We start from the raw sequence: 25,525 nt of genomic DNA, 5'->3' as shown, positions 1-25,525 counted from the left end.
AGTGGCTCCCTGGGTCCCCTGTGTCATCATTGTAACTGATGGCACAGGTGGTGGAGATGCAGAAACTCCAGTTATAGCCAAGTCACAAAGAGCTGTGAGTAACCCGGGACCCAGTACCTGGGAGGTGGGGGGCAGTCGTGTCCTACTGAGCCCTGAACCTGATACCAGGTTGGTATATGGAGAGTTGTTGAACTGGTTGTTGGGGGAACCTCTCCCTGGCATCCAGTGTCAGAACTGAAGTATTAAGAGTATGGAGGAGAAGCGGGCAGTCTTTTACTTTTTTTCCTACAGATACAGTTTTTTTTTTTTTTTTGACAGGCAGAGTGGACAGTGAGAGAGAGAGACAGAGAGAAAGGTCTTCCTTTGCCGTTGGTTCACCCTCCAATGGCCGCCGCGGCCGGCGCGCTGCGGCGGGCGCTCCGCGCTGATCCGATGGCAGGAGCCAGGAGCCAGGTGCTTTTCCTGGTCTCCCATGGGGTGCAGGGCCCAAGCACCTGGGCCATCCTCCGCTGCACTCCCTGGGCACAGCAGAGAGCTGGCCTGGAAGAGGGGCAACCGGGACAGAATCCGGCGCCCCAACCAGGACTAGAACCCGGTGTGCCGGCGCTGCTAGGCGGAGGATTAGCCTAGTGAGCCGCGGCGCCAGCCCAGATACAGTTGTTTTAAGATGAACTGTTACTGCGGTGAGAAAGAACCTTTTGAAGTCACTGTCTATGTACAGTACATTGTGCTTTTAGTCCACAGACCATTTCCAGAGTGACTCAGGTCAGCAACTGGTACCCAACTGCAGGGAGGTTTTCCACATATTTCTGACACAGTCAGATAGTCCCATTCTGCATTTGATCCTTAGAATTCCCACATTCCAGTTAATTTACTTTGAATAGATTGTGGTTTCCTGTTTGGGTTGTAAAATATGTATTTTATCAAACTCCTAGGGTCCAGTATTCACTATTAAAGTGTCAGACAGAAAATAGCAACCCCCATCTCATGTGACCACTGGCCTGTTCATAATCTGCAGTTCTGCCCTTTCTAGAATGTTGTATAAATGGGGTCTTCAGTCTGGTTGCCGTTACTTAGCAACATGCAAGTAAGCGCCACTCCTGTCTGATCAGTTAATTCCTCCAGTTGCTGAGTATATCTCGTTATGTGAGTGTGCTCCAATTTGATTATGCATTCTGCTATTGAAGGACATTTTAATTGTGTTAAATGAACCATTATGAATAGATCTGCGTGATGATTTCTCTCTGTGTAAATTCTCAAAGCAGTGACAGACCGTTTGGGGCTGTACATGTTGCATTATAAAGTGAGACTTGTTTAGCTTTGGAAAAGCCTGCCAAACTGTCTTCCACAGTGGCTGTTCAGTTACACAGTGCCAGCGGTAAATGAGAGTTCGTTGTGTTCCTCCAGTGATTGCTGTTGTTTGTGTTTGTTTTATACCTTAGTAGTGTGCAGTCCTCTCATCGTTTCCCAATCCCCCGACTGTATGTGATGCTGAGCATGTTTTCATCTGAATATTTATATGTCAGATGTCCATTCAGATGTTTACCCATTTTAAATTGAGTTGTTTGTTATTGTGTAGTCTTTTTTATTTTGAATACACGTTATCATTTATGTATTTTGTGAATTTTTTCTTTGTGACCTGTTTTTTTGGTCTCTGCACATGATCTTTCACAGAACATAAAATTTTTATTTTATGAAGTCCACAATATTGGCTTTTTTTCTTGAATTAGCTTTAGGTGTTGTGTGTTAAAAGTACCAAATGTGGGGCTTGCTGCTCCTCTTCCGATCCAGCTCTCTGCTGTGGCCTGGGAAAGCAGCAGAAGGTGGCACAAGTCTTTGGGCCCCTACACCCAATGAGAGACCGAAGCCAGGAGCCAGGAGCTTCCTCTGGGTCTCAAACTGGCACCCATATGGATGCCAGCACTTCAGGCAGCGGCTTTACCTGCTACACCACAGCGCCGGCCCTGCACTCTACCTTTTTATCCTCTACACATGATCTATCACACAGAAGTTTTACTTTTATGAAGTCCACAATTTCAGTTTGTTACTCTGGGATTGGGTTTTGATGTTGTGTGTTACACGTTATTCAAGCTTTAGGGCCGGTACTGTGGTGCAGTGGGTTAGGCCGCAGCCTGTGATGCTGGCATCACATGTGAGTGTCTATTCAAGTGCTGGCTGCTGCACTTCCAATTCAGCGCACCGATGATGCATCTGGGAAAGCAGCTGAAGATGTCCCAAGTACTTGGGCTCCTGTCACCCATGTGGGAGACCTGGATGAGGTTGGAGACTCCTGGCTTTGGCCTGGCCTATCCTGGGCTGTTGTAGCCATTTGGGAGTGAACCAGCAGATAGCAGAGCACGCACTCTCTCTAACTCTGCCTTAATAAGTAAATAAATTTAAAAAATCATCCAAGGGGCTGGTGCTGTGATGCAGTATGTTAACACCCTGGCCTGAAGCACTGGCATCCCATATGGGCACCGGTTCTAGTCCCGGCTGCTCCTCTTCTTGTATTTTCAAATAAGTATTCAGTCACCATTTATGGAAAAGACACAGGATAATGGTCTTCATTTTGTCGCTCCCCCTCTTCGTGGAGGAGCGACACTAAACCCTGCCTAGGCGTCACATCCGAGTCACGGCACCATTATGTTGCTCCCCGTCTTCGCGGAGGAACGACACAGGACCCTGCGCTGTTCTTTTGTCTGCTCGGCCCTCCCCGGGTTTGCTGCTGGTTCTTCCCGGGTTGGCTACCGACCCTTCCACCTCCGTGGAAGGGCGGTTCCCCCTAGCCACTTTCCCCACTTCCGCGGGGGAGCGGCACACCGCCGGCCGGCTCTCTCCGGGGCTGCACAGGTGTTCCCCTTAGATGTTCCTGGTGCATGTTGTCTCTCTCCTCCTTTATAGTCCTCTTCCACCAATCCCAACTCTGCTACCCACACGCCTAGTACGCTGCTCTCCTCCAATCAGGAGCAGGTCCTACAGTTTATTGGTTGAACTGGAGGCAGCTGGGTAGAAGCTGTTTGCTCCTCTCCCAGCACCATATTGTGGGAGAGCAGATGCATAGAATAAGTCTTAATTCCAGTAACTTAGTCTAGTCCGAGTTGCTCCCAGTTGCTCCCCACACATTTCAGTCGCATGCCAAAAATTGTGACATTGAGTAGTCTTGAGTACAGGGCTAAATATCATTCATTTCCTAGGAAAGCCGGGGGGGGGGGGGCGCCATCGCACGTGTTCTGCTCCGGGTCATGGCAGCTGCGAGAGGGTGCACGAACCCACCTTTTCTGACTGACCACAGCCATTGAGGTTGTGAGAAGTGTACCAGCTTCCCACCAAGGACGAAATCTCAGATCTGTACCCTGTAATGGTGCGTAAAAAGCCAGGAGTCTCTTCCTGGTCTCCCACATGGTGTAGGACCCAAGCACTGGGACCATCTGCTGCTTGTCCCAGGCCACTAGCAGGGAGCTGCATTGGAAGTGGAGCAACTGGGGCCCATATGGGATGATGGTGGAGCCAGCGGCTTTACCTGCTAAACCACAGTGTCGCCCCCTCTTCTTCAGTCTTATGTCATCTGTTCTAGGATTTTAAACAGTTTGTTGGCATCTTTGCTGGGAATTAGATTGAATGCCACTGAATCTCCAGGTCAAATTAGAAGGGCTTGTCCTGTCTTAACACTAACCACTGTTCTGCTCCTATATTAGGAATATCTCTGTACTTATTTATATTCCTTCTTATTTTTCTCCAAGTGTTTCTTTTTTAAAAAAAAATTCGTTTGTTTATTTGAAGAGCGTATTTATGAAGAGAGAGAAAGGGAGACAGAGATCTTCCATCTGCTGGTTCACTCCCCTAATGTCCCCAATGGCTGGGGCTAGCAAGCCAGGAGCTTCATCTGGGTTACCCATGTGGGTAACAAGGGCCCAAGCACTTGGGCCATCTTCTGCTGCCTTCCCAGGTGCATTAGCGAGGACTCAAACTGGAGCCTTGTGTGGGATACTGGCACTATAGGTAGTGCTTGACCTGCTGTGCCACAGTGCTGACCCCTCCCTATCATGTTTCAAGGTTTCTGAGTGGATATGTGTATATATTTTGTTACATTACACCTTGGTGCTGTTGAAAATTCCAATTGCATAGTGTCAGGGATCTACCATTAGAATAATCTACGGCTTCAGTGGGACCATGGTAGGTGGGCATGGTCACCACTTTGTTGTGTTACTGAGCAATGGGTAGTGGCCTTTGGGGACCCCAGACGCCAGCAGAGGGCACATGACTCCACTCTGCCTGAGACTGCCATGCCAGATGGAGCTCCTTGGCCATGCTACACCTGGAGCCTCCTTCCGTGGGAGAATCCAGAGAGTCTCCATCTGCCAGTTCACTCTAAATGGTCACAACAGCTGGAGCTGGGCTAATCCAAAGCCAGGAGCCAGGAGCTTCTTCTGGGTCTCCCACGTGGGTGCAGGGGCCCAGGGACTTGGGCCATCTTCTGCTTTCCCAGGCCATAGCAGAGAGCCGGATTGGAAGTGGAGCAGCCAGGACTAGAACCAGTGCCCATACGGGATGCTGACACTGCAGGTGGCGGCTTAACCCGCCTTTCACAGAAGACAATGTAACTTTATGAAGTCCAAATTCTCAACTTTTCTTTTGTGAATTGAGTGTGGTTAGAACTCCCGACCAAATCCGAGACCACATAGATTCTGGTCTACATTTTTCTAGAATTTCTGTATTTCAATTTTCAGCATAGGGACTATTTTGAGTTGATTTTTGTTTAAGAATTACACTCATATTCATGACATCCCATATAGTTTGCAAATAATTCACAACAGTAATTGCTGCATCACAAATGCCAAACAAGACAAGGGCTACTGCGCCCCCTTTCGGTGTGAACTGCGACACGGAGGCCTTCAGTCATCGGAGTACACCCAGGAAAGCTAGGCTGGGGCGCGCCCAGCGGTCTGCGCAGTCGTGGCGGCCACGAGAGGGCGTGCGGACCCGCTTCTTCTGACCAACTTCAGCCTGGGGGGTGGGGGACAGTCCGCTGCTGGGCGACTCCCGCGGGGACCTTTGGGATACGGAGTCTGAGGCGGGCACCCTGGGAGATGGAGTCTGAGGCCATCGCCCGCGGGGCACTGTGGGACATGAGGTCCTCTGACATGCGACACCCCCACGGGCCTCTGGGAGATGGAGTCTGAGGCGGCCGCCCGCGGGGCATTGTGGGTGATGCAGTCCTCTGACGCGCGACGCCTCCGGGGGCCTCTGGGAGACGGAGCCTGAGGCCGTCGCCGGCGGGCTCTGGGAGACGGAGCCTGAGGCCGTCGCCGGCGGGCTCTGGGAGGTGGAGTCTGAGGCGGGCGGCAGCACTAGGCCAGGGCGGAGGCGCAACGCTGCCCGAGGGTTTTGGTTCATGCCTGAGGCGCTCACAGTTGCGTGACGGCGCAGAACCCACAGCGTGTCCCGCAGTCGTGAGTGACCTGGGCGGAGCACGTGGCCCAGAAGGTTTCCGGTTCTGCCCAGTGAAGTGAGGCCCGCCCCTTGCTGAGCCCCGTGGTCGGGGCGACCTCTCCAAGGCGTCCCTCTGCTAATCCCCCTCCCCAGTCTTGTTATGTTGATGTTACAAGTAAGTGAACAGGCAGGCTCTGAGAAAAGCAACAGTGTTTTAGGGTGAAGCTCTCGCTTCCTCTTGGTGTTGCACAGACATCGTGGAGAAAACCTGCAGGTTTCCCTTGGGGCCAGCCTGACTCCCCTCTTCCAGCTCAGATGTCTTATGCTGACGGAGCACTCTCCATCCAGTCCTGTGCAAGTAACCTCTTAAAACAAGATGTACGTATTTATTTGAAAGTCAGTTACAATGAGAGAGAGAGCTTCCATCCACTGGTTCACTCCTCCAGTGGCTGCAACAGCCAGAGGTGGGCCAGGCAAAGCCAGGGGCCAGGAGCTTCATCTCCTTCCAGGTCTCCCACGTGGGTGCAGGGGCCCAGACACTTGGGCGCATTAGCAGGGAGCTGGACTGGAAGTGCAGCAGCTGGGATTCAAACTGCACCCTTATGGGATGTTGGCTTACCTTGCCGCACCACAGTGCCAGCCCCCGATAACTTTCTTAATAACATCACCTTAGGGGTTGGATTTCAGTGATGAATTGTGGGGAGACTGAAACATTCAGAGAATTTGTTTTTCTGAGTTCTGTGAACATCATAGCAATGATTGAACACGAGTAGGGAGTGATGTGAGCCCTCTGTCTGGCCATCTCAGAGAGGAGCCTCTGTGACCTGGGGACCTGCTGCTCGTGACGGTGGGAGAGACAGGCTGTTCTGCCTTTAACTGACCCCTGGGTGGTGTCTGGAGACCTGGAGACTCAGCTGATGTGGGAAGCTTCCTCCTGCTTTTGGTGTTGGGGGTCCAGTGTAGAGCACAGAGAAACAACCTCTGTTCTTGCAGACTTGTGGCGAGTGCACTGTGGATGGAGTACCCAGTTCAGTCCCGCATCACTCTGCTATTGGAGGAGTCCTATTACCGTACGTCTGAACAAATTTACCTGGTGACTGCTGTCTGGAAGTATTTTTCAAAGGAATGTTTTAAACACACAGAATGCAGCGTGTAGATGTTGGATTGTACAGCGATGCTTGTGTCACTTCAGGAGAAACGCTGAAACTTTTTCCACAGTGGCTGGGCCATTGTCTCCTGCCAGCAGCAAGGAGACGTCCTGTTGTTCCTCACCCTCCAGCAACTGCTGTTTTGTTCTTGTCTTGTAGTCTAGCAGCTCTAATAAAAATTTTCATTGGTCTGGTGTCCATTTATTTGCCCATTTTTAGTTGAGTTGTTTGTGGTTATTTTTTATTTTTAGGACTCTCTGTGTATTTTGAATACACATTCTTTGTCAGATGTGTTTTGTGAATATTTTCCCCCAGCTTGTCTTTTTGTTCTATGCACATAATGAGTCACAGGTAGAAAATTTAATTCTGCGAAGTCCATATAGTAATTTTTTTTCTTTCAGTAATTGTCTTTTTGTGTTGTGTGTGAAAAGTCGTTACCAAATGCAAGGGCATGTAGATTTTCTTCCACTTTCAGTTCTTGAATGTTTCTAGTTTCTATTTCAAATTTGAATGTATACACTGATTTGAGTGACTTTTTTTGGTATGTGTTCTAAAGTTTGTGTCTACATTAATTTCAATTCATATTGTTTCTCAACAGTTACTTGAGCATTTTATTAAAGGCGTAGAATACAGGCTAGTATCGTGGTATAGCCTGTAAAACCGTCAGCTAGGACACCAGATCCCCTATGGGTGTAGGTTTGAGTCCTGGGTGCTCCACTTTTGATCCAGCTCCCTGTTAATGGTCTGGTAAAGTAGGAGAAGATAATCCAAATACTTGGAACCCTGCCACCCACATGGGAGACCAGGGTGAAGCTCATGGCTCTTGGCTTCATCTTGGCCCAGCCATGGCCATTGCAGCCATTTGGGGAGTGAACCAGTGGATAGAAGAATTTTTTTTCTCGTTCTCTGTCTGTCTCTGTCTGTCTCCCTCTTTTTTTTTTTATTTTTTGACAGGCAGAGTGGACAGTGAGAGAGAGAGACAGAGAGAAAGGTCTTCCTTTGCCGTTGGTTCACCCTCCAATGGCCGCCGCGGCCGGCTGATCCGATGGCAGGAGCCAGGAGCCAGGTGCTTTTCCTGGTCTCCTATGGGGTGCAGGGCCCAAGCACCTGGGCCATCCTCCACTGCACTCCCTGGCCACAGCAGAGAGTGTAGGACCCCAAAAGCGGTGTCCTCTTGTGACGACCCCAGAAACACAGACTCCAGACCAGACGATGCAATAGAGCAGGAGGTAATTTTTATTTCATTTGCGCAAATGGGCCCCCTGCTGCTGCAAGCAGCAAGCAAGCGAGAGGAGCCCCGAGCAGCTATCTCACACAGCTTTTAAGGGGCAAAACCACAAAATTAACATACCATAGGGTGGCGTAAGTTTATTGGGTAACTACAATGGGAGGAGGTCCTCGAGGAGGAGGAGAGAACAGAAACGGGGGCTACGTGCCCTACGTGTCTAAGCTTGGACAAGGGGAGGGGGTCCTTGAAGAGCAGAAAGGGGTGGCTACGTGCCCTACGTGTCTCGCGGTTTCTTTGTTAAGCTTGAACAAGCACAGGGGAGGGGGCTTAGGTGCATACCAGGATGTTCTGTCGCCCTTATCTCTGGGTAGTAGCCCTTATCTCTGGGTAGTAGCCCTTATCTCTGGCTAGTAGCTATCTGCTTTCTCTGTGAACTTAGTTTACTCCCCATTTCCCAGGACTGTTTTATTAAGGCCATTTTATGGCGGCTCTCGGCCGCTCCTTTCATTCCCCCATTTTCTCTTTGAACTAATTTTAATCCTAAAATTGTGTGCCCATTAATGAGGGGTTTCAATACGGTCACTGGTGGCCAGGGCTTGATACTGTTGCGTGAGGACTAATGCCAATGATCAGCAAGCCAGGCCTTAGCATGTGGGCCCATGGCCAGCCATGGGTCCCCACATCTCCTCCTTTTTTTTTTTTTATTAAATTGAGAATGGCCTCTGTCTTAGGTTGCCCTCAGTCATCTCTGTCCTTACCCGTCATAGGTAACTCTGGCAGCTTGGCCTAGAGCCCTGTCTTAGGTTGGTACAGGATGCTGAGCGTCTTACCCGTCTTTGAGTACCATTCCAGCCCAACATTAGGTGAGAGATGAAACATACAGCCAAATATCAATTATTTTGATTACAAAGGAGGCTTGGTACGAAGTTTTAAATGATGAATCTCAGTCCATTCATACTGTAGGGAAGTCAGCATAAAATGCAGAACACACGGAAGACATCCCATACAAAGTGGGAAAAGCAGTAGCAGTCCAGCCAACATTAATAACCAATGAATCCATTGAAACCCTTCAAATGAATAGTGGGTTAGTAATAAACATATGTTGCATTTTACTCTTAAGTTTATCAATAACAGACTCTATATATGGCACATTGTTAGTAATGTTAAAGCAATATCCCCCAGGTACAGGTTTACAACTTAAATGATCTTTTTTAACAGCAAGTAATTGTTAGCTGCATGGCTTAAAAGCACTCCTGAGTGAACTTGATCCAATTCTTTGGCTATATTGGATAGCACAGTAGCAGTAAGATTGATTGCTTTGGTCACCAAACATGTAAGCCTTCATAGTCCACGATTATTTCCAAAGCCAGTCCAGGAACACTTACTACTGATGCAGCCATGGCAAGGGCAGTGTCCTCTCCTATTAGGATGATTGTTATTGTAGTCTTCAGGTAAAGCACACCACTGCTCTATCCGCTGCTGTAAATACAGATGTTAGCATCAGGGCCACACGGCCCAGGGAGCAATTGCAGAAAGGCATGTTGGTTACACGGAAAAACCCATCCCTTAGGAGCCCTTGTCCCATACCAGTACTGGATCAGGTCCATTCCATTGATTGGTGATAGGATCCCTCCATTTTACCATTGCTCTTTTTACAGCTGTTTTTAAGCAGTTAGAATTTAACAGAGACATCAAGAGAACATAATAGATTACTTTAACTCATTGCTTTAACAGAGGATCAGATTTTGATTTTATGTCAAAGAAAATAACCAAAGATTTCTTCTTCCCATAACATTTTGTGACTTTCTCACACCTTCTGTAACTTGCTCAAACCTTTCTCTTCTCCCCCCCCTTTTATAAACAATTTTTACAAATCATATCCCTTTTTTATTTAAAAGTATCTCTTTCTTTTAACTTTCCTTATCAAGAACACGCTTTTATGTTTGTGACCTTTTACATCAAAATGATGGTATCTGGGACTGTAGCAGTCAATGGGAGAGTAACTTTGTTTAATTCCCTGTAATCCACAGTCATTTTTCAGGTTTCATCTGATTTCTTAACATGCCAAATTAGATAATTTCTTTTAGTGATTATGGGAATCATCACTCCAGCACTAAGATAATTTTTTTACTGTTTTAGATATTTCCTCATATCCACCTGGAATTCTGTATTGTTTACACTGAATAACCTTAGTTGGCCCTGGCAGCAGTACAGGAGCTTGATATAATTTTTTTTTTCTACCACTATCTAGCAGTTTGACTCCAAAGGGCAGCATTTTCTTTTTCCCAATTTACATTTATCCTGTACTTATTTTTCCAATTGCTTACACATGCATCAGTATGCAGATAACAAAATCCATTCTCACCTCCCCAAAGCCTATAGTTCATCCCCCTTTTCCACCGGCACTGATAGCAAAACCTCAATAACTTGTGGAGGCTGTGCACTCTGTAACTTGCCATCCCAATTCTCACTCGATTCTGAGCAGAGAGCCCATTCCTTCACCAAACAGGCGAACTGAAGGTCTTTCCAGCCAGGAACATCACAGGTTACACATGCAACTTCAGTTTTTCTTTTAAAGAAAGGCATTGCTTTGCATACTTGCGGATCCTGCCAACTATGCCAATTTGTGACAGTAAATTACTTTTCAGCTGTCTGCTGTGCACAGACTTAGTTACTTTTAGTTTAATCCACAAGAAATACGCTGCAAGCCTTGTAGTGCACACTAAAATTATTTACAGGAAAGATGGTAAAGGAGCATAGATTAACAGAATGTTGCAATAAACATGGCTCCATTGCTTTAATGATACTATAGCAAGATGGTCCACTGATCCCTGTAGGGAGGGCCTGAGGCTGGCCCCGCTTCCAGTTTCCTGAACTCTGTTTTTTAATGAATTACCTTCTTTATCAGTTTTGGAGTGACATTTATTGGCCCAATGCCTTCCCCTTTAGCACTGGAAGCAAATCCCAGGAAGAGCCTTATTTTGATTTTTGACTTCTGGACAATTTTTGTTCATGTCCCTGTTGCCCACATTTATAGCACCCTCATTTATCAGGCATAGCCCTCCTTGATGATTTTTGTAATGACATACCAAGCAGAGTGTCAGGTCCTGAATGTCCTGTTATTAATCCATTTTGTTAATTTCTCATTAAAGGGACTGTCACAGAACACCTCAATCACAGTAGCCAATTGATCATGTCCACGTTGTACTTATGTTTTGTAGAATTTACAGTACTGTGGGCATCACTAGGCAATCTTCACACAGCTCCGGAGAAGGATCCATACTGAGAATTAAACATTATTAGTAATCATCACGGGCACATTTAACATTCAGCTTGACTGCGTGTTCCCCCCGAAACGAAACAGCAGCAGCAGAGGCTTGCTCCGGCTCCCCCTTAAAGCCCCCAAGGACAAGGGTGGCTCATTGCCAAGATTTTAGGCAAGCAGTGCGTCCCATCTCGGGTCTTGGCCAGAGAGCCGAGACATGAAGCATGCCCACCTGTTTATCAGAAAACATTCCTTTATCCTCCTCCCTGGGAACTGGCCAGGCTCCCAAGGAGCAGGAGAAGGTCATTCGGCAGCAAAGTTTCTTGGTTACCAGAGCCAAATCTAGGTACAAGCCTCTCCATTCCAAAAATTTGTCCTTACATTTGGCCCTAGAGTTGCATTGAGAAGTAGACATAATTAACACATCATAAGAATACAATACACATTTTTCATACAAGTATACATCTAGCAATCAAACACAACAATAAAAACAGATGGGGGAGACAGTAAGAAATAAAGGACAACAAAAACAGTGACACACAGAACACAAATCACAAGCCGAGCGGCAACAGACCTAGACAAAACCGAAACTATCAGAAGGGAGCGGCCATCTGGCCAGGCTCTCCCCTGGAAGAAGGGAAATTCCCTCTTTCCCTCCTTCCCAGACCACCACTGGAGCGTCCTCCAGGGTTGAACCAGGGGTCTCAGGACACGTCTGTCTCCCCCACTGGTCCAGTCAATACTGAGCCTGTACAGGCGCCCCAGGACGGATTCCACGTCGCCCTGGCAGACAAAGACAAACAGTACAAACCGCCCCAGGACGGATTCCACGTCGCCCTGGCAGACAAAGACAAACAGTACAAACCACAATTACAATAATACACAAGTAAGCAAACTTACCTCCGTCAGGCCGATGGAGTGTGGGAGTCTGGGGTCCCCCAAATCCCGGACGAGCCCCCAAATGTAGGACCCCAAAAGCGGTGTCCTCTTGTGACGACCCCAGAAACACAGACTCCAGACCAGACGATGCAATAGAGCAGGAGGTAATTTTTATTTCATTTGCGCAAATGGGCCCCTGCTGCTGCAAGCAGCAAGCAAGCGAGAGGAGCCCCGAGCAGCTATCTCACACAGCTTTTAAGGGGCAAAACCACAAAATTAACATACCATAGGGTGGCGAGGAGGTCCTCGAGGAGGAGGAGAGAACAGAAACGGGGGCTACGTGCCCTACGTGTCTAAGCTTGGACAAGGGGAGGGGGTCCTTGAAGAGCAGAAAGGGGTGGCTACGTGCCCTACGTGTCTCGCGGTTTCTTTGTTAAGCTTGAACAAGCACAGGGGAGGGGGCTTAGGTGCATACCAGGATGTTCTGTCGCCCTTATCTCTGGGTAGTAGCCCTTATCTCTGGGTAGTAGCCCTTATCTCTGGCTAGTAGCTATCTGCTTTCTCTGTGAACTTAGTTTACTCCCCATTTCCCAGGACTGTTTTATTAAGGCCATTTTATGGCGGCTCTCGGCCGCTCCTTTCAAGAGCTGGCCTGGAAGAGGGGCAACTGGGACAGAATCCGGCGCCCCAACCGGGACTAGAACCCGGTGTGCCAGCGCTGCTAGGCGGAGGATTAGCCTAGTGAGCCGCGGCGCCGGCCTGTCTCCCTCTTTTTTAACTCTTTCGGCCGGTGCCATGGCTCAACAGGCTAATCCTCCGCCTAGCAGCGCCGGCACACCAGGTTCTAGTCCCGGTCGGAGCACCGGATTCTGTCCCGGTTGCCCCTCTTCCAGGACAGCTCTCTGCTGTGGCCCAGGAGTACAGTGGAGGATGGCCCAAGTGCTTGGGCCCTGCACCCCATGGGAGACCAGGAGAAGCACCTGGCTCCTGCCTTCGGATCAGCGCGGTGCGCCGGCCGCAGCGCGCCGGCCGCGGCGGCCATTGGAGGGTGAACCAACAGCAAAAGGAAGACCTTTCTCTCTGTCTCTCACTGTCTACTCTGCCTGTCAAAACAAAAAAACAAAACAAACAAAAAAACTCTGACTTTCAAATACATAAATGAATATTACAATGGAAAGAAAACACATAGGGCATGTCCTGGACAGCATGCTGTTAGATATGTAATGTGTATATATTCTTTCAATTTTTTGGGTTGTGAAACAAGAGGTACACATTTGGCCTCCTGTGCCTCAGTTTTCTGGCACTCAGCTGTTATCTAGACTTTAGAATGTGTGAAGTGATATCTTTTGTGTGCTAATGGATGGTAGCTGGAGGTTCCTGGACAGCCCCAGGCTGCCTGGCTGCCAGAAGAACCAACCCTGTGGTTCCAGGTACAGAGTTTTAGCCCTGACCCCAACCTTTTACCCAACCCCCAGGCTTTGTGGAGAGGACTGAGTCAATCATTAATGGCCATAAAAGTCCAAAGGTATGGGATTCAAACAGCTTCTGTGTTGCTGAAGACAAGGAGGTGGGAGGGAGGCTGCACGTGGAGGGTTTGGGAGCCCTGTACTCCGCCCTGACTGCCTGGCCTGTGCTCATTCTCTGGCTGTTCACGTGCAGCCTTAAGAGAGCTGTGTATTAAGCTGGCATTGGTGAGTGCAGTGTTCCCTGGGTTCTGTGAGCAACTCTAGCACATGATTGACACTGAGGAGGGGATTGCGGGAGGCTCTGTATTGTGACAGGGTTGGACACAAGTGCTTGGTAACGTGGGAACTTGTGAGTGACATCAGAAGTGGCAGCCTTGTGGGGCTGAGGCCTTATCCTGTGCGTCTGATGCTACTGCTAGGCAGATTGCGTCGTATTTAGATCGAACTCTGTGACTCTGGCTATTGTCTGAGACCTGCTGTTGCGAGCGCCTACTGTCACGTAGCTCAACAGTAGCAAGTGCGACGTACGACTTGTCAGTCACAGGGAAGAAAGGAACACATGGACACAAGACTGTCTTTTCCAATTTTATTGTTCACACACCGGGGACACACTGTTACCGGAGAAATTGCAGGGTTCTTGTCTTCGCGCAAGAAAGAATTCAGGCGTGAGACAGAGTAGTGGGAGGTAAAATAGCAAAGTTTATTAGGGAATGGACATCTGTAAGGATGGATGGGCACCTCTCCAGACAGAGCCTGAGAGACTGGGTGGGGGGTGGAGGTTACATGGTTGAGTGGAGAGATTACACCTGGCCAGACCGGGCGGGCGGCTCAGCAGAGAGGCAGAGGGCTGAGTGCGCAGTCCAATTGAGGCCAGGGGTTTTTAAGGAGATGGGTCTTTGTGTTCACACATCTCCTCCTGAAACAAAGGATTTTATGGCTGTAAATATTAAGAAGCTCCTATCTGAGTTCTGGTTCTATTATTGTTGCTTGTGCTGTAGGTGTTAGATCTAAGAAGCAAATGCTAAATCCAAGGTCATGAAGACAGCATTTGTTGCAGTCATCTTTTTGTAAAAATGATTTCTAAGTCTATATTCATATGAGAGAGAGTGCTAGCGAGATCACGCTAGCTCTCATTTTCTAGTTCATTCCCCAAGTGCTTGCTGGGATGTGGGGGTGCTGAAGTAGGACCCAGGGAAATATTCTGGGTTTCCTGCCTGGGTGACAAGGACCCAAGCCCATTTTCCATGACCTCTGCCCCCAGGGTCTGCATGAGCATGAAGCTGGAGTTGGGAGCAGGAGGTGGGCATCAGACCCAGGCATGAAACCCAGGCATCCCAGTGTGGGACGCGGGTGTCTCAGCTGATTCCACAGGCACCAGGCCGGGTGTCCACTGTGCAGATAGCACGCTTCCCTGTTTTAATGCATTGGCTCATTGTCAAGAAACAATTCACCGCAGATGTGTGGTTTTATTTCTGTACTCTCAGTTCAATTCCATGACTCTTTCTGTTTGTGCCAGTGTCATCCTTTCTTTGATTTGCATTGTTTAGTGTTAAGATTGGAAATGGGGAAGGGTGAGTCTCCTTACTTCATGTTTCTTTGTTCAGGGTTGCTTTGGCCGTTTAGGTAGTGTCCCTTGAAATTCCGTATTTGTCTTGGGATAATTTTCCCAATACATTGCCCATGGTTTTTGATAACAGTCACATTGAATCTGTGTATCATGTGCTCTGTGGTACTGCAGTCCTAATTCTAGGTTTTCTATTGTATAAGTGTGATAGGTCTTTGTATTTATTATGTTTTTCTTTAACTCCATTCGCTAATGTTCTGTAACTTTCAATATGTAACACTTTTTTCCCAATGTAGATTTATTCCTGAGTACACTCTTACTGCTGGTCTTACTGAAAGTGGAATTCCACAGTTTTGTTCTGTGATAGTTGATTTCCTGGGTGCAGTGGATTGCTGTGTGTCAACTCTGTGTATGACTTTACAGCGTGTGTGCACCAGCTCAGTGCCATGCTGTGCACTCCTTAGTGAGTGGGATTTCACAGTTTTGTTCTGTGATAGTTGATTTCCTGGGTGCGGTGGATTGCTGTGTGTCAACTCTGTGTATGACTTTACAGCGTGTGTGCACCAGCTCGGTGCCATGCTGTGCACTCCTTAGTGAGTGGGATTTCACAGTTTTGTTCTGTGATAGTTGATTTCCTGGGTGCGGTGGAGTGCTGTGTGTCAACTCTGTGTATGACTTTACAGCGTGTGTGCACCAGCTCGGTGCCATGCTGTGCACTCCTTAGTGAGTTCCTGCCTCGCTGCTCTAGAAAGGACGCACAGTGCAGTGCTGAAAACCGAGGACTTTGGGCTCCCCTCCCCCTCAGCTCCGCTCAGAGCTGCCAGGGAGAGGCACAGTGTGTGGCATGTGCTGTGGGCTTTCCCAAGTACTTTGTCATGCTGAGGAAGTCTCTCCCTCTTCTTAAAAAATTTATTTTATATGAAATGGAGAGTGACTGAGGAGGAGGCGGAGAGAGAGCGGTCTTCAATACTCTAAATCACTTCCAAAATGCCCACCATTTCCAGGTCATGGCCAAACAAGGGAATGGAGCCTAGAACTCTGTCTGGGTTTCCCACTTTGAGTGGCAGGAATCCAGAACCTGAGCCACCATCCACTGCCTCCTAGGAATGTTACAGAAGCCGAGACAGATGTGTGGGTTGGCTGGAACTCAAAGCAGCACACGGCTGTGCAGTGTGGGCCTAACAGGCCTCAGCCTGACCTGCTGCCCCACAGCACTGGGCTGGGAATCCCACTCTTCACCTGGCTAATGGTGTCTATATGAAATGATGCTGGTGTTCTGTCTGCTTCCTCATTGCTGGGAGGAGCGGGGGGTGTTTACTGTGGTTCTGTGACTGGTGTCTCCTGTGGATGATGGTGTGGCTCACCCTTGGTTTTTGAAAGGCGTTCCCATGCATCCAACATGTAATCCTGTTATGTACGATGTCTTCACATTTGCTATTGTGTTGGTTTTCCTTCTGTATTTCTAACAGTTTTCTCTCTGCAGGTCAGTGTCTGATGGTGTCATGTAGTTGAGGTAGCCAGAGTGAAAGGTGCAGGGGCAGGACACTGCATAGGTATATATATGCAAATTTGGGTTGGGAGTCCAGGGTTCTGCGTTAAGGTTCCGATTCTGGTTTAAATTCAGGATCATAGGTTAGGATTCTGGTTCAGTTTGAAAGCAGTGTTACAGTTAGGGTTCAGGATAGGAGTTAGGGGTTCAGGTTTGGATTAGGGTTCGGGTTCAGGTTAGAGTTCTGATTAGGGTGAGGGTTTGAGTTCGGGTTCAGGTTCAAGTTTGGGTTAGGGTTCACGTTAGGGTTTAGGGTTCGAGTTAGGGTTAGGTTTTGGGTTAGGGTTCGACTTAGGGTTCGAGTTAGGGTTAGGGTTTGGGTTCGGGTTCAATTAGGGTTCGAGTTCAGGTTAGGGTTCGGATTCAGGTTCGGGATGGCATTGGGGTTGGGGTTGGGGTTGGGTTCAAGTTAGGATTCGGGTTGGGGTTAGGGTTCGGGTTGGGGTGGGGTTCGGGTTCGATTAGGGTTCGGCTTGGGGTTTGGGTTCGGGTTTGGGTTAAGAGTTAGGGTTCGGGTTAGGGGTTAGGGGTAGGGGTTAGGGTTAGGGTTTGGAGTTTGGGGTTAGGGATTAGGGTTTGGGTTCGGATTCAGGTTTAGGGTTCGGGTTCGGGTTTGGGTTCGGTTTAGGGTTGGGTTTGGGTTTGGGTTTAGGGTTCGGATTTGGGTTCGGGTTCGGGTTAGGGTTACAGTGTCCACAGGGGCAGAAATTGTGAGCAGAGTGCGAAGCAGACCTGCAGCTGGGAATTTCAGTGGCTAAACTGAAGGATCCACGTGAGGGAGCCGGCAGCACATGGCCTCAGGCAGACGTCATTCGTGTCATCAGGGAGCAAAATGAAATAAAGCAGAAACAAACATCCACCGAGTGGACCGATGTCTACATCACGGGAAGCTCAGAGGCAGAGAAGGGCGGAGAGCTTATGTGAAGAGACATGGGCAACGACTTTTCAAATCCAGGGACGAGCTGAGCACACAGCATCAGGGACTTCAAAGAATTCCAGCTGTAGCGTCCAGTCACACCCAGCGAGCCGCAGCAAATCACCATCCGCTCAGCTGTCCGCCCCAGGAGGTCTCGGGGGCAGAGAGAGAAAAGCAGCTCAGGGCAGAGAAGGGGCTTCCGTGGGGTTATCACAGATCTCGCAGCAGAATTCTTGCAGGTCAGAAGGGAATGGATGGTGCTGTGGATTCCAAGTGCTGAGAGGGAAAAATAAACTTAACCCAGAGTGCGGTACCCAGGAGTAATCCTTCAACGATGCCCAGACAGTGGGACTTCCCCAGATAAGCAAAGGCGGAAGGGGTTTGTTAGCAGTGGATCTGTTCTGTGAGGTGCAGAGGGAGGCCTAGAACCCCAGGAAAGGAGGCTGTGTGCTGAAGACCGAACATGCACACATAGTGGCCTACTCTAGTTTCAGTGTATAGAATCTAAATGAAATTCATAGTAACTGGAAATCTGTGTTAAGGGGACACAGTGCTCGTGACTCAGCTAAGGTGCATTTGTGACATCACTGAAATCAGGGATGAAGGTTTAAGTAATAGAATTTTATGTAATTGAAGTGAAATTGTTATGTTTAAAGTACTGCAATTTAAGGTGCTTTATGTAATTGCAATGATGCCTCCAAAGAAAAATCTACAGAATACACACAAAAGGAAATGAGAAGGGAATCACAGCATATCACTACCAAAAATAAGTCAATCAAATAAATGCAGTCAGAGAGAAAAGGGAAGATTTTAAAAGCCACAACACATACAAAAGGCAGTTAATGAATGGCACTAGTATGCCCTTAGTTATCAATAATTACCTTAAAGATAAATAGACTGAACTCAATAAAAAGACATGGATTGAGTGAATGAAAAAGAGCAGTGTCTCATTCTATACTGGATACAGGACACTCTAGATTTTAGGACACAAAAAAGTAATTCAACACAGACCTGGCTGGGGACACTGCACCTCATCTTCCTCAGAATCTGCACCAGTGAAATCAGTAGAAAGCTTGAGGTGCCCTAAATGGACAGACTGCTGCAAGAAACCTGACCCTACTCTGCACAGGTGTTGAGATCATGAAAAGCAAGAAGAGACCATGGAGATGTCAAATCTGGAGTAGACACAGGACGGCAGTCCAGGCCCTGGCAGGTCCTGAAGTGGAGGAGCGTTCCGTCTGTGCTCGGAGACCTGTCGCACCAGTGTCCATCTCTTAGTTTGGATAAGTGTTCCAGGGCCAGGTGAGATGTTAACGCTGGGGGGCCTGATCAAAGCCAGCACAGGAATTCTCTGTTGTCACTCCCCCTCTTCGTGGAGGAACGACACTAAACCCTGCCTAGGTTTCCTATCCGAGTCACGGCACCATTATGTCGCTTCCCCGCTTCGCGGAGGAACGACACTAAACCCTGCGCTGTTCGTCTGCTCAGCCCTCCCCGGGTTTGCTGCTGGTTCTTCCCGGGTTGGCTACCGACCCTTCCACCTCTGTGGAAGGGCGGTTCCCCCTGCCACTTTCCCCACTTCTGCGGGGGAGCGGCACACCACCGGCCTGCTCTCTCGGGGGCTGCTCAGGTGTTCCTTCAGATAGATGTTCCTGGTGCATGTTGTCTCTCTCCTCCTTTATAGTCCTCTTCCGCCAATCCCAACTCTGCTACCCACACGCCGAGTACGCTGCTCTCCTCCAATCAGGAGCAGGATCAGCTCCTGCAGCTCAGTCAATCAAATTGGCAAGAGGCAGCTGTGTAGAGGTTTACTCCTCTCCCAGCGCCATATTGTGGGAGAGCAGATGTATAGAATAAGTCTTAATTCGAGTAACAGTCTAGTCCGAGTTGCTCCCCACACTCTGTCCTGCCTTTGGAAATCTAATCTAACTCCAAAATAAAGACATTTTTGAAATGTTAGCATGTTGGCCGGCGCCGTGGCTCACTAGGCTAATCCTCCACCTAGCGGCGCCGGCACACCAGGTTCTAGTCCCGGTCGGGGCGCCGGATTCTGTCCCGGTTGCCCCTCTTCCAGGCCAGCTCTCTGCTGTGGCCTGGGAGTGCAGTGGAGGATGACCCAAGTGCTTGGGCCCTGCACCCCATGGGAGACCAGGAAAAGCACCTGGCTCCTGGCTCCTGCCATCGGATCAGCACGGTGTGCCGGCTGCAGCGCGCTGGCCGCGGCGGCCATTGGAGGGTGAACCAACGGCAAAGGAAGACCTTTCTCTCTGTCTCTCTCTCTCACTGTCCACTCTGCCTGTCAAAAAAAAAAAAAAAAAAAAAAAAAAAAAAAGAAAAAAAAAGAAATGTTAGCATGTAAAATATATGAAGAAACTCTATACACTGATAGTGAAAGGCAACAGAAGATATACGGCTATGCAATCTCGGTTGTGATTGAAAGAAAAAATAAACATCATTTACTATGGCAATGAAATAGAAAGTAGGCAAGTAGAAAGGAGGCAAAGTGAAGAGGCAACTGACAGAATGGGAGAAAATATTTGCAAACTATGCAACTGATAGAGAATTAATATCCAGAATCTATAAAGAGTTCAAGAAACTCAACAACAAAACAGACAACACAGTTAAGAGATGGGCAAAGGACTTAAACAGACATTTTTCAAAGGGTGAAATCCAAATGACCAAAAGACATGAAAAAATGTTCAGGATCACTAGCCATCAGGGAAATGCAAATCAAAACCACATTGAGGTTTTACCTCACCCCGGTTAGAATGGCCTTCATATAGAAATCAACGAACAACAGATGCTGGTGAGGATGTGGGGGAAAAGGTGCCCTAATCCACCGCTGGTGGGAATGCAAACTGGTGCAGCCACTGTGAAAGACCATGTAGAGATTCCTCAGAAAACTGAGTATAGTCCTGCCACAAGACCCAGCCATCCCACTCCTGGGAATTTACCCAAGGGAAATGAAATCAGCATCTGAAGAGCTATCTTTACCCACGTTATTGCAGCTCCATTTACAGTACCAAAGACATGGAATCAACCCAGCTGTCCATCAGCTGAAGACTGGATGAATAAAATGTGATACAAATGTGTGTACACACACACACATATGCACACACACTGGAATATTACTCAGCCAAAAAGAAGAATGAAATCCCGTCTTTTGCAATAAAACAGTTACAATTGTAAACCATTATACTCAGTGAAATAAGCCAGTTCCCATAAAGACAAATCCCATACATTCTCTCTGATCTGTGGGAACTAATAGAGAACAAAAATGAAATGTGTGTGAGCAGAGTTGACATTTTGAGATTTGTTTACAGCTCTTGTCTGTACTGTTAAGGAACAGTGCTTTTTGTTTTTTCTCACTATTTGTTGAATTCTTTACTTAGTGGAGAGTTAGGGTTATGAGTATAAAATAGACAGGACAGATTATTGCACAAGTAAAGGAGGTAATGGTGGTTAGCGCGGTTGGAGGAAGGGAGGGAAGAATCACTATGCCCCTACATCTGTGTGTATGAAACACATGATATTTGTCACCTTATATAGGTAAAAAATTATCAAAAAAGAATAAAAAATAGGAAAAAAATTTAAAAACATTAAAAAAAGAAAAAAAAAAAAACAAGTAGCCCAAGGTCAGATGCTGCAGAGAGGGCGTTATCAGATCACAGTGCATCCTCTTTGGCCCAAATACTAACACATGTTCATAGTTAGATTTATGGTAATTTTAAATATTTAAAAATTTTAAATTTATTTTCATTTTATTTAAATGACAGAGGGACTGAGAGAGAGATACAGAGAAAGAGAGAGAGAAGAAGGAGGAGGAGGAGGAGGAGAGATCTTCCACCTGTGAACCCTGGGAGGCAGCAGCAGGTGGTGACTCAAGTACTTGGGTCCCCAACACCCACATAGAGACCAGGATGGAGTTCTCAGCTCCTGGCTTTGGCCTGGCTCAGCCATGGCTGTTGCAGGCATTTGGAGGATGACCCAGTGGATTGAAAATTTCTCTCTGTCTTTCTTTCTCTGTCTCTCTGCCTTTCAATAAAAATCAATCAACAAAAGTTCTAAATGACTCCTCCATCAGTACACAATGACACCTGATGCGTGTCATGTGTTTATAAAGTATGTCAGTGTAATCATATATAAGCAATATGCATGCATCATAATTGATGTATTCCATGGTATAAAGATCACAGCACATGAACTGTTTCATCCAATACAATGACATGGAACCATGCTGAGTTCTGGCTATGGCAATGGGCTGATGCCATCATGGTTGATGTGATGGGCTGATGCCATGCAGGCCCCACGTACCCTCAGGACATTGATAGAAGAGGTTTTTTTTTTTTACTTTTTCAAATTACTTTATTTTTAATTAATTTTTAGCAGATTCAGTGTGATTTGTAGATACAATTCTAAGAACATGATTATATTCCTCTCCTCCCCCTCCCATCCTCTTTCCTTCTTCCTTTTTTTTTTTTTTTGACAGGCAGAGTTAGACAGTGAGAGAGATAGAGAGAAAGGTCTTCCTTTTCCATTGGTTCACCCAACAAATGGCCGCTACGGCCAGTACATTGCGCCTACCCGAAGCCAAGAGCCAGGTGCTTCCTGGTCTCCCGTGGGGTGCAGGGCCCAAGCACTTGGGCCATCCTCCACTGTCTTCCCGGGTCCACAGCAGAGAGCTGGACTGGAAGAGGAGCAACTGGGACAGAATCCGGCTCCCCAACCGGGACTAGAACCCGGGGTACCGGCGCCTCAGGTGGAGGATTAGCCAAGTGAACCATGGCGCCGGCCCCTTCTTCCTTTCTATTGCGTTTTTGAGATAACATATTTTAAAATTACATTATAGTAGAAAGGCTTAATACTTTTCAGCATAAGAAATATAACAGGTAAAAAGCAAAAAGTCCCCGGTTTAGAGGAATATAGACAACAGCTATAAACAATAATTAAATGGAAAAGTGACCATTTCACACATATTCAGTGAATTTTAAAGTAATCACAGATCATTAAAACTACAGTAGTATAACATTCTCAACCATTGGTTTGACAAAGGTATAAAAAAAGGATTTACAAAACTATTTTTGCAGCAGTACTGATAAACACAGTCATTTCTTTTTTGTTGGATTTTTAAATATCAGCTCCCACCTGTGAGGGAGAACATGCAGTGTTTGTCTCTCTGGGTCTGGCTTATTTCTCTGAACGTGGTGTCCTCTAGTTGTGTCCATTTTCCTGCAAATGGTGAGATTTCATTCTTTTTCATATCTGAATAATATTCTATCATGTATACATACCACATTTCCCGTGTCCATCCACTGATAATGGACACTTGCGTGGCCCCAAATCTTGGCTGTGTGAACAGTGCTGCTGTAAACATGGAGGTGTGGTATCTCTCTGATGCATTGCAATCAAGTCTCTGAGTAAACACCCAGCAGTGGGATTGTGGGATCATATGGCAAAAAACTAAGAACTATTTCTAGTTTTTAAGAAATCTCCACAGTGTTTTCCACAGTGGCTGCACTAGTTTGTATTCCCACCGGCAGCATGTGAGTGTCCCCTTTCTCCACATCCTGGCCAGCATTTGTTACTCTGTGTTTTGCATTTTAGTCAATTTGGCAGGGGTGAGGTGATTTCTCATTGTGATTTTGATTCTCATTTTAGTGACATTGATTCTTCCAATCCATAAGCAAGGAATATCTTTTCATTTCTTTGTGTGTCCTTGATGATTTCTTTCATCAATGTTTGATAATTTTCATTGTAGATTTCTTTCACTTCTTTGGTTAAATTTATTCCTAAATTTTTATTATGTTTGTGGCTGTTGTGAATGGGATTTCTTTATTAATTTCTCTTTCTGTGAGTTCATCATTAGCTTACTAAAAAGCTACTATTTTTTGTATATTTATTTATTTTGTAACCTGCCACTTTACTGAGTTGGTCTATCAATTCTACACCTTTTTGGTGGAGTGTTTAGGTTTCTGCACGTACAGCATCGTGTCATCTGCAAACATGGGTTATTCGACTTCTTCTTTTATACTTTTGCTGCCCTTTGTTCCCTTCCCCTCTAATTGCTCTTGCTAAAGCTTCCGGTGCTGTACTGAACAGGAGTGCTGAACCTGGACATGCTGGTCTCCACCTGCTTTCAGCTCTTCCCCTTACAGTGTGATGCTGGCTGGTGGTTTGTCATGGGCAGCCTTCATACTTTTGAGGAGTGTTCCTTCTATACCTAATTTGTGGAGGGTTTTTATCGTGAAGGTGAATTGAATTTTATCAAATGCTTTCTGTGCATCTATTGAGATGACCACGTGGTTTTTGTTCTTCATTCTATTGATGTGATTTGTGATATTTGTTGATTTGCGAATGTTGGACAACCCTTGCATTTCTGGGATGATTCCCACTTGGTTGTGATGTGTCATCTTTTTGATGTGGTTTTGAATTCAGTTTGCTAGTTTTTGTTGAGAATCTTTGCATCTATGTTCATTTAGGATCTAGGTATGCGGTTTTCTTTTTGTGTCATATCTTTGGTTTTGGTGTCAAAGTAATTATGACCTCATGAAAACTGTAAGGCAGAGTTCCATACTGTTCAATGCTTTGGAATAGTTTGAAGAGTGTTGGAGTTACTTCTTCTTTGAATGTTTTGTAGAGTTTAGTAGTAAAGCCGCCAGGTCCCAGACCTTTCCTTGATGGAAGATTTTGATTATTGCTTCAATCTCATTTCTTGTTCTGGGTCTGTTTAGATTATATATATCTTCCTTGATTTAATTTTGGTAGGGTAAAAGAATTCAGAAATTTATCCATTTCTTCTAGGTTTTCCAATTTATCAGCATTTAGTTCTTCATAGTAGTTTATTATGATTTTTTTTGTATTTCAGTGAGGTCAGTTGTAATGTCTCCTTTTTCATCTCCAATTTTATTATTTGAGTCTTTTCACTTTTTTCCTTTGTTAGAATGGCTGGAGGTTTATCTATTTTGTTTATCTTCTCAAAAAGCCAACTTTTTGTTTTGTTGATCTTTTGTATTGTTTTTAGTTTCAATTTCATTTATTTCTGCCTGGATCCTTATTATTTCTTGCCTCCTGCTGATTTGGGGCTTGGTTTATCCCTGTTTTTCTAAGTCTTCAGGATGGATCAGTAGATCTTTGAGACTTTTATTAATGTAAACACTGAATGCTATAAACTTCCCTCTTAATACTGCTGTTGCTGTGTCCCACAGGCTTTGGTATGTTATGTTTTCATTTTTATGCATTTCAAGAAAGTTTTGATTCCCTTTTTAATTTCTTCACTTGATTTCTCAATAGCATGTTGTTTAATTTCCAAGTATTTAATTCCAAGTTTTATACTGTTCTTCTTGTGTTGGTTTCTACTTTTATTCCTTTGTGTAAGGTCTGAGAAGATACATGGTGTGATTTAAATATTTTTGAATTTGCTGACACTTGATTTGTGGCCCGATATGTGGTCTATCCTAGAAAACTTCCACGTGCTGACGAGAAGAATGTGTGTGCTTTGGCTGCTGGTGAAATGGCTGCATATGCAGCATGTTTGAACTCCGATGTGTCTTTATTGAGTTTTTCCTATCTGGGTGACCTGTCCATTGATGAGAGTGGGGTGTTGAAGTCACCCATGGTGATTGTATTGGAGTCTATCTCTCCCTTTAGGTCTAACAGTATTTTCTGTTTCTATCTAGTCTTGTGACCATATATATATATATGGAACTTGAACCGGCATCCACATGAGATACTGGCGTCACGGGCAGCAGCTTAACCCATTACACCACAGTGCCGACCCCATAATCTTCCTCCTGGTAGTCTCTGCCTCCTCCTGGCCTCATCACACTGACACGCGTTCAGAACAGCTGAACAGGAGCAACTGAAGCAGCCGCATCTGTCTTGTTCCTACGGTTTGGAGTCAGAAGTGCCTTTCACTGTGGAGCATTGTGCCAACTGTAGGATTTTTAAAGATTTTTTAAAGTGATTTATTTATTTATTTGAGAGGCAGAGTTACAGAGAGAGAGAGAGGAGAGGGAGGTCTTCCATCTGCTAGTTCCCTCCCCAAATGACTACAATGGGTGGAGCTGTGCCAGGCTGAAGC

Source organism: Oryctolagus cuniculus, chromosome 21 (assembly GCF_964237555.1).
Source record: "Oryctolagus cuniculus chromosome 21, mOryCun1.1, whole genome shotgun sequence".
NCBI lineage: Eukaryota > Metazoa > Chordata > Mammalia > Lagomorpha > Leporidae > Oryctolagus > Oryctolagus cuniculus.
This window is presented reverse-complemented; position numbering follows the sequence as displayed.